Source organism: Notolepis coatsorum (assembly GCF_963971535.1).
Source record: "Notolepis coatsorum genome assembly, chromosome: 2".
In the NCBI taxonomy this organism is placed as follows: domain Eukaryota; kingdom Metazoa; phylum Chordata; class Actinopteri; order Aulopiformes; family Paralepididae; genus Notolepis; species Notolepis coatsorum.
Window position 1 is genome coordinate 216,470,538 of NC_140166.1, and position 12,701 is coordinate 216,483,238.

A 12,701-nucleotide genomic window follows, 5' to 3' on the forward strand; every position below is an offset into this window, starting at 1 on the left:
AACATTTCGAAAAATTATTTGTTTATGTTTATTTATTTGTATTTGTAAACATTCGAAATAAAATAATTCATTCATTCAATGGTTGTATGTGTTATTATGAAATATGAGTACAACATTCGAAACTGGCTCCTGTAAATGTCCTAACCCAACCCCCTCCAATGTACAGAAATGTACCTAGTATGGTTTTTTTTTTTTGTATTTTATTTTTTTATTCTTTTTTAAACAAACATATAAACAAACATGACAACACACGATAAGATATACAAGCATTAATTGTCAGGGCACATCCAATGAGATCACCTTTTGGTTAGTTGTTTTATATAAGATATACCCATAATACCTGTTATCTAAAAAAAAAAACTACACACATATGCTCAGCTCGAACCCCCCCCTCCCGGACCCCACCTTGAGAAGTACCTCCACTATCCCTCGCACCTAACCAGACACTACCATTATAAGCTAGCTTTTATTCTCTCCACCACTTCTAACCACATTGACATTTTGGATTCATTGAGACCCAGAATTCTTGCTGTAGATATTTCATGGTAAATTACATCGAGATATGTAAGAAACCAAACTTTACGGCACATTTTTTCCGGTTGAAACCAGCGTGATGCGATCAGCTTTTTGGCTACTGTGATACCCGATAAAACCAATCTCTTTAGCTGTGGATTCACTGCAAACTCAAAAACATCATTCAACAGCAATACCGAGGGGTGTACAGGTATATTCCAAGATACGAGTTTTGATATTTGTTGGGTCACATCTTTCCAGAATGCCTTAACTGGTGAGCAGTCCCAATACATGTGCATAAATGTCCCTTCGTCCCCATTTGTACATTGGGTGCATTTGGAATCTTGTTTGAGCCCCATTCGGCACAGTCTTATAGGAGTCAAGTATGTCCTGTGAATATAGTTAAGATTGATTTGTTGATGATCCGGGTTCCTTGATGTAAGTCGGACATTTGCCCAGGCTCCTTGCCAATCAAAGTCATTTTCCAGGTCTGGTATATCCCTCCTCCAGACAGAGTCAAGTTGGAGGGTTTCATACGAGGACGTTAGTAATTGATGATAAAATTCTGAAACAAAACCTCTCGATGTCTCTCTTGAGTAGAAGAATTTGTGGTATCTGTGGTGTTCAATTGGTCTGTCTAATGGAACACCGTGAGACTTCAAACATAGCTCTAACTGTTTGTGAAAAAGCCATGTGGACTTGGTGAGATTAAATTTTTTGCGTATTTCTTTATCACTACAAAAACCCTGTTTGTTAAAAACATCCCCTAATGAGTGTATGCCTTGCTCTTCCCATATAGGGAATCTTATAGGTCGTTTTCCAATTAAGAGAGCATTGTTATTGAATAAGGGAGTATGATTGTGCCATTCTATCCGGATCGCATGAGTAATTATGGGGCCAAATTTTCGTTCACAGTGCTTGATTGGTAGTTTAGTGTATGCTATGTCCTTCAGTCTATGTGGGGCTACTATGTTTTCTTCTATTTTTCTCCAAGATGCTAATGCTTGGGAGTCAAACCATGTTGTCAATGGACTTAATGAGTACGCCTTAAAATATAGGAAAAAATCTGGAAATGCCATGCCACCATCTGCTTTATTTCTCTGTGCGGTGGATCTTTTTATACGTGGTGGTTTGTTATTCCAAATAAATTTGTATGTGGAGGAGTGTAATCTTTTCCAGTAACCCTCTGGAGGGGGTAACGGTAGCATTGAACAGAAGAAGTTGATTTTAGGTAGTACATCCATCTTAACTATTGATATCCGTGCTTGTACTGTGTTCTTAAGTTTTGCCCATCTATCAAGGTCGTCTTTGATTTTGTTTTGGATTTTTGTGTAGTTGTGCTTCACCGTTTGTCTTATGGTAGGGAATATTTCCACTCCCAAGCATCTGAAATGTTTTGCCATCGGTATCTGTCCTGGGAGGGTTGTATCTTTTTTTGCAGGGGTGTTAAGTGGAAGGAAAGCCGACTTCGGCCAATTTATCTTAAATCCCGATAAATCACCAAAGTCCTCAATCAACTTGAGCAGATGAGGCAATGTGGTGTTGGGGTTTTTCATGAACAATATTACATCGTCCGCATATAAACAAATTTTTTGTTGTGTGCCCTTGATTACGATAGGTTCTATGGATTGGGATTGTCTTATATATTGTGCTAAAGGCTCTAATGATAGATTGAACAGTCCGGGACTAAGAGGACAACCCTGTCTGGCAGAGCGTGATACCGGAAATATTTCAGAGATGATTGTGCCTGTTGTAATCATGGCCGATGGGTCTTTGTATAATACTTTAATCATATCGATGAATCCTTTTCCTAACCCCATCCTTTCTAGCACTGCCCACAGATACGACCATTCCAGCCTGTCAAAGGCCTTCATAGCATCCAGGGACAGCATCGCCTTAGGTATGGTGTCCTCCTTGTCGGCATCAAGTACGTGCAGTATACGTCTTATGTTCTCAGTGATCAGGCGGCCTCCTATGAAGCCAGTTTGGTCCGGGTGAACTAAAGACGTCATATGCTTTTGTAATCTGATGGCTAATACCTTAGAGTACAGTTTGATATCTGTTCCGAGGAGGCTTACAGGTCTATAACTACCGCACTCGTTGGGGTCTTTGTCTTTTTTAAGGAGGACTGTTATGAGTGCAATATTGTCAATTTTATGGAAGTTCCCCTCCTTGACTGAGTATAAGATCATATTTAGTAATAAGGGGCCAATTATGTCCCAACAAGAAAGGTACATTTCTGATGGGAAACCGTCTCTTCCTGGAGCCTTACCACTTTTCATTGCGGTTATGGCCTTCTTGAGTTCCTCTAGTGTGATCGGTATTTCTAACTGTTTAGCGTCATCCTCTGAAAGTTTAGGGAGAATAATTTGATTAAGAAATGTGTCCATTTTGTTTTGATCGAAGGTCATTTCTGATTTATATAAATCGGAGTAGAATACTTTGAATGTATCGTTTATTTTTACCGGATCTGTTACAAGTACTTGTTGTGCTCTAATGGTAGTTATATCTGCAAATGTTGCATTAATTCTTAATCGCATGGCTAATAGGTGGCTGGGTTTGGAACCATGGGAGTACTGCTGTTGTCTTGTGCTGCGTATTTGTATTTCCGATTGTTGTCTGTATATGTCATTGATCTCTATTTTTAGTACGTTAACTTGATTTTCTAGTCGAGTTGAGTTGTTGTATTTCAGAGAATTAAATAACGTTGAGTAAAGCGTTTCCAGCTCATCCAGTTTTGTGCTTTGATTCTTGCGCATTTTGGAGGAAAAGCTATCCGTGAAGTCTTTGATCATTCCCTTTACCGACATCCATATTATTCTGGGGTCTTGCACCGAGTTTGCATTCTCCCGTTGGAATACTATAAGAGCTTCTTTGAGTTGTGTAATGAATTCCTTGTTGTTAAGCAGCAACGAGTTAAATCGCCATCTTGGGGCTCGGGAGGATAGTATACCAAATGTACCTTTAAGGAGTAAATAACAGTGATCTGATAGTGCGTTGGGTATCATTTCCACTTCATAATTATCAAATAGTCTCTGTGATGCAAAGACATAATCTATTCTGGATAGTGTCTTATGTCTCGCAGATCGACAAGAGTACTTTCGGGTCGTGGGATTAAGTAACCGCCATAAATCCTTTACACCTGTAATCTTTGACCAATCCTTTAATGCCTTCGATGAATTCTTTTGTTCGCTGGAAAAGGCGAGGTAAGATTTGTCTATCCTTGGGTTCCAGATGGCATTAAAATCCGCTCCTATTATAAATGAGTAATCGGGAATGTCTAACATTGCATTGGTTAGTGTAGTGAAGAAATCTTCTTCGTACAAATTTGGGGCGTATACCGCTATCAACGCTATTTTCCTGTTCTTATGTTCAATCTTAGCTATAGTTATCCGACCTTCTACATCAGACCATACTCCCTTTAGTACAATATTCAACTTACGTTTAACGACTATTGCTACACCCCGAGTTCTCGTACCAATAGAGGAGTGACTGATATTATGGTATATGTTGTGTTATGGTTTGTAACCGACCCCAATCGCACAACACAAGACAGGTATGATGGTTTGCCAAGAAACAGATATTTATTGAAACACAGGGAAAAACAGGGAAAAGGGAACTGTCCCTTTAAGGGAGAATCACAAATACAGGAATATAATATGAGGGGAAGGAAGGGTGCCTTAAGAGGCGGGCAGGAAAAGGGAACACAATGGGAAGGTAAGGGAACGCCTAAGGGAAGGTTAAGGGAACGCCTTGGGACCGAGGAACTAGAGACTAGGTAAACAAGGGACAAGGAGAACTAGGGAGAGAGGAACTAGGGACAAGGAGAACTAGGGAGAGAGGACTAGGGACTAGGAGAGCTAGGGATAGAGGACTAGGGACTAGGAGAGCTAGGGATAGAGGACTAGGGACTAGGAGAACTAGGGAAAGAGGACTAGGGACTAGGAGAGCTAGGGATAGAGGACTAGGGACTAGGAGAGCTAGGGATAGAGGACTAGGGACTAGGAGAACTAGGGAAAGAGGACTAGGGACTAGGAACAGAGGGGACTGAGGCCCGCGGAGGCGGGCTGGGGAACAGGGAGGAACTGGGAGGAAATCATCTGGGCCGCTCTGCAGGACAGAGGAGATAGTTAATGCACAAAGGGAAAAAACAGAGCAGGTGCAGAACAGTCCAAATAACAAAGTGAACCAAGTAATAATATCTTCGTGTGACAAACACACAGGGGGAGATGTAAAGTCCAAAAATACTATTCTAAGTGAGAACCAAAAAACAGAGGCAATACGCTGGGAGAGTGACATCACAATCTAAACTCACCCAGGCGTAATGGTACAGGAAACGCTGCGGGAAGGGGGCAAGGGGCATTACGCTGAGTGAGTGACATCACAATCAAACTCACCCAGGCGTATGCGTAAAGGTACAGGGACAGCAGTGGGAACGGGGGCAAGGGCACTACGCTGGGTGAGTGACATCACAATCAAAACTCACCCCGGCGTATGCGTAATGGTAAGGGGACAGCAACGGGGCGAGGGCATCGCCACCGGGTGGCTGGCTGTCCGAGCCGAGGAACAGAGCGCTGGAACAACGGCGATGGCGAGGATGTCGTCCACCGGGTAGCCGCTGTCGGAGCCGAGGAACAGAGTGCGCGCCACACCTTGGTGTGCGCGTCGGAACAGTGGCGGTGGCGAGGATGTCGTCCACCGGGTAGCCGCTGTCGGAGCGAGGAACAGAGTGCGCGCCACACCTTGGTGTGCGCGTCGGGACAGTGGCGGTGGCGAGGATGTCGTCCACCGGGTAGCCGCTGTCGGAGCCGAGGAACAGGGTGCTGGAACAGCGGCGGTGACGAGGATGTCGTCCACCGGGTAGCCGCTGTCGGAGCCGAGGAACAGAGTGGTGCGCCACTGCTTGAGTGCGCACCGGAACCGAGAGACGCGTCGGGGTGCGTCTGCGAGGAGGAGTGTGCCAAGCACGAAGGTCTAGAAGAAGCGCGTTGCGCGCTGGTCTGGAGAGCGTGCCAAGCTCGAGGGTTCTTGGAAGATGCGCGTTGCGCGCTGGTCTGGAGAGCGTGCCAAGCTCGAGCGTCCTTGGAAGATGCGCGTTGCGCGCTGGTCTGGAGAGCGTGCCAAGCTCGAGGGTTCTTGGAAGATGCGCGTTGCGCGCTGGTCTGGAGAGCGTGCCAAGCTCGAGCGTCCTTGGAAGATGCGCGTTGCGCGCTGGTCTGGAGAGCGTGCCAAGCTCGAGCGTCCTTGGAAGATGCGCGTTGCGCGCTGAGGACTGGAGAGCGTCTGCGCTGGTCTGGATGTGCGTCAGGACGAACAGCTGCGCGGGGGTCTGCAGTGGAACGCTGGGGTGCCTCCCGTGGAAGTACAGGGAGCGCAGACCAGTCTCCCCCACAGGCAACGGCGACAGCTGGTGAAGGCTGGAGCAAACATCTCGACGCCGGAGAATGGAACAGCATAGGCAGACAGAGGATCTCCCGAAAGAGTCTAGATGTTTAGAGAATATGACTCGGCAAGTATACAACACGACCCCACGCCAAAACGAGGGGAAGCGCCCTGGTATTTAAAGCCCACAGGGGGACAAATTAGCCTGCCACCACAGGTGCGAGAGATAATAGAATATCGAACAGGTGTGGCCACTAAGGGTAAGGAACGAGAGGGTGGGGGCTAGAGAGAGTGAGTGAGAAGGGAAAATAAACAGTATAGAAGGGAAATAAACAGTATAGGCTTAAAGAAACAGAGAAAAGGTAGTGAGCAGCGGGCAAAACCTCACAGTATCCCCCCCTCCAACGGGAGCCACCCGGCGACCCAAAACAAATACAGACAGAGTGGCAGGGGGCAAAACAAGAGGTACTGGCCAAGCCAGCAGGGGAAGCCACCACAAGAGTGGGGCTAGCAAAAGAAACAGGGTCGCCGAGGGGTAACTGGGGGAACTGGTCTAGAGGAACTGGTCTAGAGGAACTGGGTCTAGAGAACTAGTCTAGAGGAACTGGTCTAGAGAACTGGTCTAGAGAACTGGTCTAGAGAACTGGGCTAGAGAACTGGTCTAGAGAACTGGTTTAGAGAACTGGTTTAGAGAACTGGTCTAGAGAACTGGTCTAGAGGAACCGGGTCTAGAGAACTGGTCTAGAGCAACTGGTCTAGAGGAACTGAGGGGCAAGCAGGGTAGCAAAGGGGTAACCATGGTAGCACCGGGAAAGGGCTAGCAGAGGGAAGGTTGCTGCCAGGGCACTGATAGCTACAGGGCCTATGCTAGCTGTACTGCTACATCAACATAGAGGCTGCGCAAGCTGCCGGAGCCAGGCTAGCAGAGGGAAAGGGTAGCTGCCAGGGCACTGATAGCTACAGGGCCTATGCTAGCTGTACTGCTACATCAACATAGAGGCTGCGCTAGCTGCCGAGCTAGGCTAGCAGAGGGAAAGGGTAGCTGCCAAGGCACTGATAGCTACAGGGCCTATGCTAGCTGTACTGCTACATCTACATAGAGGCTGCGCTAGCTGCCGGAGCTAGGCTGGCAGACAGGGCTGGACCAGCATGAGAGAACAAGCTAGCTGGAAGGACAGTCCTAGCTGTGGGAATACTGACCTTGCTAGCTGAAGGGCAGTCCTAGCAGTGGGAGAAACTACACAAAAAAGTGGAGGCCATGCAGAGGGACCGGGTTAGCTGCTTGGGCCTGGCTAGCTACAGGGCCTATGCCAGCTGCAAGGCTGCATTAACATAGAGGCTGTGCTAACAGCCGGGGCCAAGCTAGCAGACCGGGGCCATGCAGAGGGAAACTGGGTTAGCTGCCAGGGCATGGCTAGCTACAGGGCCCATGCCAGCAGCAAGGGCTGCATAAACATAGAGGCTGTGCTAGCAGCCGGGGCAAGACTAGCAGACAGGGGCTCTGCTGAGGGACTGGGTTAGCCGCCAGGGCATGGCTAGCTACAGGGGGGTCAAACAGGGCAAAACGGGAAGCAAACAGGGGAGCTAACCGGGGAGACTAACAAGCTAAACAGGGAAGCTAAACTGGGCTAAACAGGGGAGTAACAGGCTAACAAGGGAGCTAAACAGGACTAACAAGGAAGCTAAACTGGGCTAACAGGGAAGCTAACAGGGCTAACAGGGGAGCTAGAGGGGACAAGAAAAAAAAAGGCAAACTCAACATACACAGTCTGTGCAGGCTGGGGTCGTAGACTTGGTGGGGTCGTACTGTTATGGTTTGTAACCGACCCCAATCGCACAACACAAGACAGGTATGATGGTTTGCCAAGAAACAGATATTTATTGAAACACAGGGAAAAACAGGGAAAAGGGAACTGTCCCTTTAAGGGAGAATCACAAATACAGGAATATAATATGAGGGGAAGGAAGGGTGCCTTAAGAGGCGGGCAGGAAAAGGGAACACAATGGGAAGGTAAGGGAACGCCTAAGGGAAGGTTAAGGGAACGCCTTGGGACCGAGGAACTAGAGACTAGGTAAACAAGGGACAAGGAGAACTAGGGAGAGAGGAACTAGGGACAAGGAGAACTAGGGAGAGAGGACTAGGGACTAGGAGAGCTAGGGATAGAGGACTAGGGACTAGGAGAGCTAGGGATAGAGGACTAGGGACTAGGAGAACTAGGGAAAGAGGACTAGGGACTAGGAGAGCTAGGGATAGAGGACTAGGGACTAGGAGAGCTAGGGATAGAGGACTAGGGACTAGGAGAACTAGGGAAAGAGGACTAGGGACTAGGAACAGAGGGGACTGAGGCCCGCGGAGGCGGGCTGGGGAACAGGGAGGAACTGGGAGGAAATCATCTGGGCCGCTCTGCAGGACAGAGGAGATAGTTAATGCACAAAGGGAAAAAACAGAGCAGGTGCAGAACAGTCCAAATAACAAAGTGAACCAAGTAATAATATCTTCGTGTGACAAACACACAGGGGGAGATGTAAAGTCCAAAAATACTATTCTAAGTGAGAACCAAAAAACAGAGGCAATACGCTGGGAGAGTGACATCACAATCTAAACTCACCCAGGCGTAATGGTACAGGAAACGCTGCGGGAAGGGGGCAAGGGGCATTACGCTGAGTGAGTGACATCACAATCAAACTCACCCAGGCGTATGCATAAAGGTACAGGGACAGCAGTGGGAACGGGGGCAAGGGCACTACGCTGGGTGAGTGACATCACAATCAAAACTCACCCCGGCGTATGCGTAATGGTAAGGGGACAGCAACGGGGCGAGGGCATCGCCACCGGGTGGCTGGCTGTCCGAGCCGAGGAACAGAGCGCTGGAACAACGGCGATGGCGAGGATGTCGTCCACCGGGTAGCCGCTGTCGGAGCCGAGGAACAGAGTGCGCGCCACACCTTGGTGTGCGCGTCGGAACAGTGGCGGTGGCGAGGATGTCGTCCACCGGGTAGCCGCTGTCGGAGCGAGGAACAGAGTGCGCGCCACACCTTGGTGTGCGCGTCGGGACAGTGGCGGTGGCGAGGATGTCGTCCACCGGGTAGCCGCTGTCGGAGCCGAGGAACAGGGTGCTGGAACAGCGGCGGTGACGAGGATGTCGTCCACCGGGTAGCCGCTGTCGGAGCCGAGGAACAGAGTGGTGCGCCACTGCTTGAGTGCGCACCGGAACCGAGAGACGCGTCGGGGTGCGTCTGCGAGGAGGAGTGTGCCAAGCACGAAGGTCTAGAAGAAGCGTGTTGCGCGCTGGTCTGGAGAGCGTGCCAAGCTCGAGGGTTCTTGGAAGATGCGCGTTGCGCGCTGGTCTGGAGAGCGTGCCAAGCTCGAGCGTCCTTGGAAGATGCGCGTTGCGCGCTGGTCTGGAGAGCGTGCCAAGCTCGAGGGTTCTTGGAAGATGCGCGTTGCGCGCTGGTCTGGAGAGCGTGCCAAGCTCGAGCGTCCTTGGAAGATGCGCGTTGCGCGCTGGTCTGGAGAGCGTGCCAAGCTCGAGCGTCCTTGGAAGATGCGCGTTGCGCGCTGAGGACTGGAGAGCGTCTGCGCTGGTCTGGATGTGCGTCAGGACGAACAGCTGCGCGGGGGTCTGCAGTGGAACGCTGGGGTGCCTCCCGTGGAAGTACAGGGAGCGCAGACCAGTCTCCCCCACAGGCAACGGCGACAGCTGGCGAAGGCTGGAGCAAACATCTCGACGCCGGAGAATGGAACAGCATAGGCAGACAGAGGATCTCCCGAAAGAGTCTAGATGTTTAGAGAATATGACTCGGCAAGTATACAACACGACCCCACGCCAAAACGAGGGGAAGCGCCCTGGTATTTAAAGCCCACAGGGGGACAAATTAGCCTGCCACCACAGGTGCGAGAGATAATAGAATATCGAACAGGTGTGGCCACTAAGGGTAAGGAACGAGAGGGTGGGGGCTAGAGAGAGTGAGTGAGAAGGGAAAATAAACAGTATAGAAGGGAAATAAACAGTATAGGCTTAAAGAAACAGAGAAAAGGTAGTGAGCAGCGGGCAAAACCTCACATGTTGTCCGCTAATTTACCTATGTCTTTCCCTAGAATGTGTGTTTCGCTTAGCAGAGCAATGTCCACATGTTCTTTTTTCATCAGTGTGAGCACGCTTTTGCGTTTGAGTTGGTTATTTATTCCCCCGGTGTTCCATATCATTATATTCAAACTAGCCATAGTCTATACATGTTGCATTGTAATTTTTAGTAATGCTTCTAGAGTGCGAGGCAATAATAGATATACATCCCACTAGTGAGGTCCCGTTGAGAGCCGAGCTTAAAAACATACATATATACAAATAAAAATCCCCTACCCTTCCCTCCCACCGAGAGTCGTACAGGATTGTGTTCCATGAACACAACCTTTGCGTATGACTCTCTCCCTTGCACCACCGGATATCCCAGAATGATCCAATTATCCTTAACATTCCTATGTATACCATAAGTAGAATGTCGACTGTGGCTTGGCCACTTACCCGTAAAAAATAAATAAATAAAAATTTAAATGAGATAAACTAAAAATAAAGACCAAAAATAAGCTTCAATTGTCATGCCTTAATCACTTACATTTTATATGAACTTGTAATTTATAGTAATTTATAGTAACCCATGAATAATATGAAGGTATTGAACTGAAGAGAGAGCCTCAATAAATCAGAGAGAGCGGATGAAAAAAAAAAAAAAAAAAAAAAAACAAGTAAAAGGAAGAGAACATTAACTTAGATCTTAAAAGAGCATTGCTATGCTTAAACATCTAAAGTATTAATTGGAGAAGTAGTGAAATTATTTCCCATTAATAAAAAACAATTTTTAAATACGTATATGCAGCATTTCCCCCGACCGGGGTGGGCGATGATCGTTGTGTAGAGTGATCTTTCAGCCGGCCGGCTATGATGGCTCTGTGGTTCTGCATCTAGATAGCTGTTGATTATTCCCCCGAGGGGCTTCTGGTAGAATGAATGACCACGTATTGCTGATATTCCAGAATGCTCCATATATCAAAGAATGCTTCGATGTTCTAGATTATTCCAATATGTCATTTTTACATTGTCTGAATGTTCCAGTATGTTCTGGAGTGTTCCAATCTTAAATCCAATATGTCCGCAATAATATACACGTCGGGGAAAGCATTCAAAAACTCTGAGCACGTAGGTCTCTCTGTCCCAAATCCTCGGTTATTAAAGGTTGTACTATATGGTGACCTTGCATAACTGAGATTTAAAAGGCCATTTATACACTATTCTGCTCCTGTTCAGACAGGAATTTGGCTGCATCTTCAGGCGAGTTGAGGAGAACCTTTGCTCCTTGTTTGTCGACGACGCGAAGTATTGCAGGGTATATTAGTAGGGGTCTGTATTTCCCCAGGTATAGTTGAGACATCACCGTCTTGAACTTGGCACGCAGTTCCACTACATCACGACAATAATCTTCAAAGCAGTGTATTGGTACCTCCATGTGTTTCAGATTGCCTTTCATCCTGCGAGTTTCACGCATAATCATTTCTTTTATTCTGACTTGGCGCAGTATAACTAATATCACTCTGGGCTTAGCGTTATTGCCAATGGAGCGGGGACCCAATCTGAAGCACTCATCCACCTCCGGTATTTTAGGAAGGATTCCTGTTCCCAAGATTTTCTGTAATTCTGTGGCAAACTCTTCAGGGTTTTCACATCTCACTGATTCGTCCAGACCGACAATACGAATATTCAGCCTGCGTTTTTGATATTCCATCTCGAATATTTTGGCTTTCTGTTCTTTATTGATTCGCGTGAGCTCCAACGTTATTTCGCTGAGCTCCGTCTTGATTTCATTGTAGTTCCCCTTCATCTCAGCAGTTAGGTTAACTGTGTTAGCCTCTACTTCCTTGTAGATGTGAGTGAAATTGATTTCGTGGGCTTCCACTACTTTCTCCAGAGCCTCGGTGCGTTTATTCTGTGCGTCGGCGTCCGCTCTCAGCGCATCAATTTTGCCTTCAATAGATTCTTTAATAGCATCTACTTTTTGAGTTATTATCTTCTCCGACAGTTGTGATTGGAGGACCTAGTATGGTTTTGTCAATATTCCAATGTACAGTTTTGCTTGTTTGTACAGTGTTCCCCCCCCCCCCAACCCCCTCCAATGTAAATTACCTAGTATGGTTGTCAATATCCCAATGTACAGTTTTTCTTGTACAGTTGTACAGTGTTCCCCCCCACACAACCCCTCCCTACCCAACCCCCCCCCCACACAACCTCCTCCTATGCACAGTTTTTTCGTCAAATGTATATACTCCCTTTTCTGGACTATTTTTGTATCACAAACAGTACTGTATTTGCAAATCTGGTATGTCATAAATGTATAGATGTAGCAGTACTGTCTATCTGTATGTCATGTATGACATATATGTCCTGATGAATTGAAAATGGGGGACTTGATTGATTGATTGAAAACTTTATTAACAGATTGCAGAATGGGTACAGTACAGTACAGCTCAATACATACAATTGTTAAGGGGATGCAGACCAGAGAAAGACTTTCGTCTTGTTTACATCAGGGTCCCCCATTTTCAATTCATCGTAACATGACATACATGACATACAGATAGACAGTACTGCTACATCTATACATTTATGACATACCAGATTTGCAAATACAGTACTGTTTGTGATACAAAAAGAGTCCAGAAATAAAAAGTATATACATTTGACGTAGAAACTGTACATTGGATTGGGTAGGTGGGGGGGGGGGGGGGGGGTGTACATTGGAGGTGGTTGGGTGGG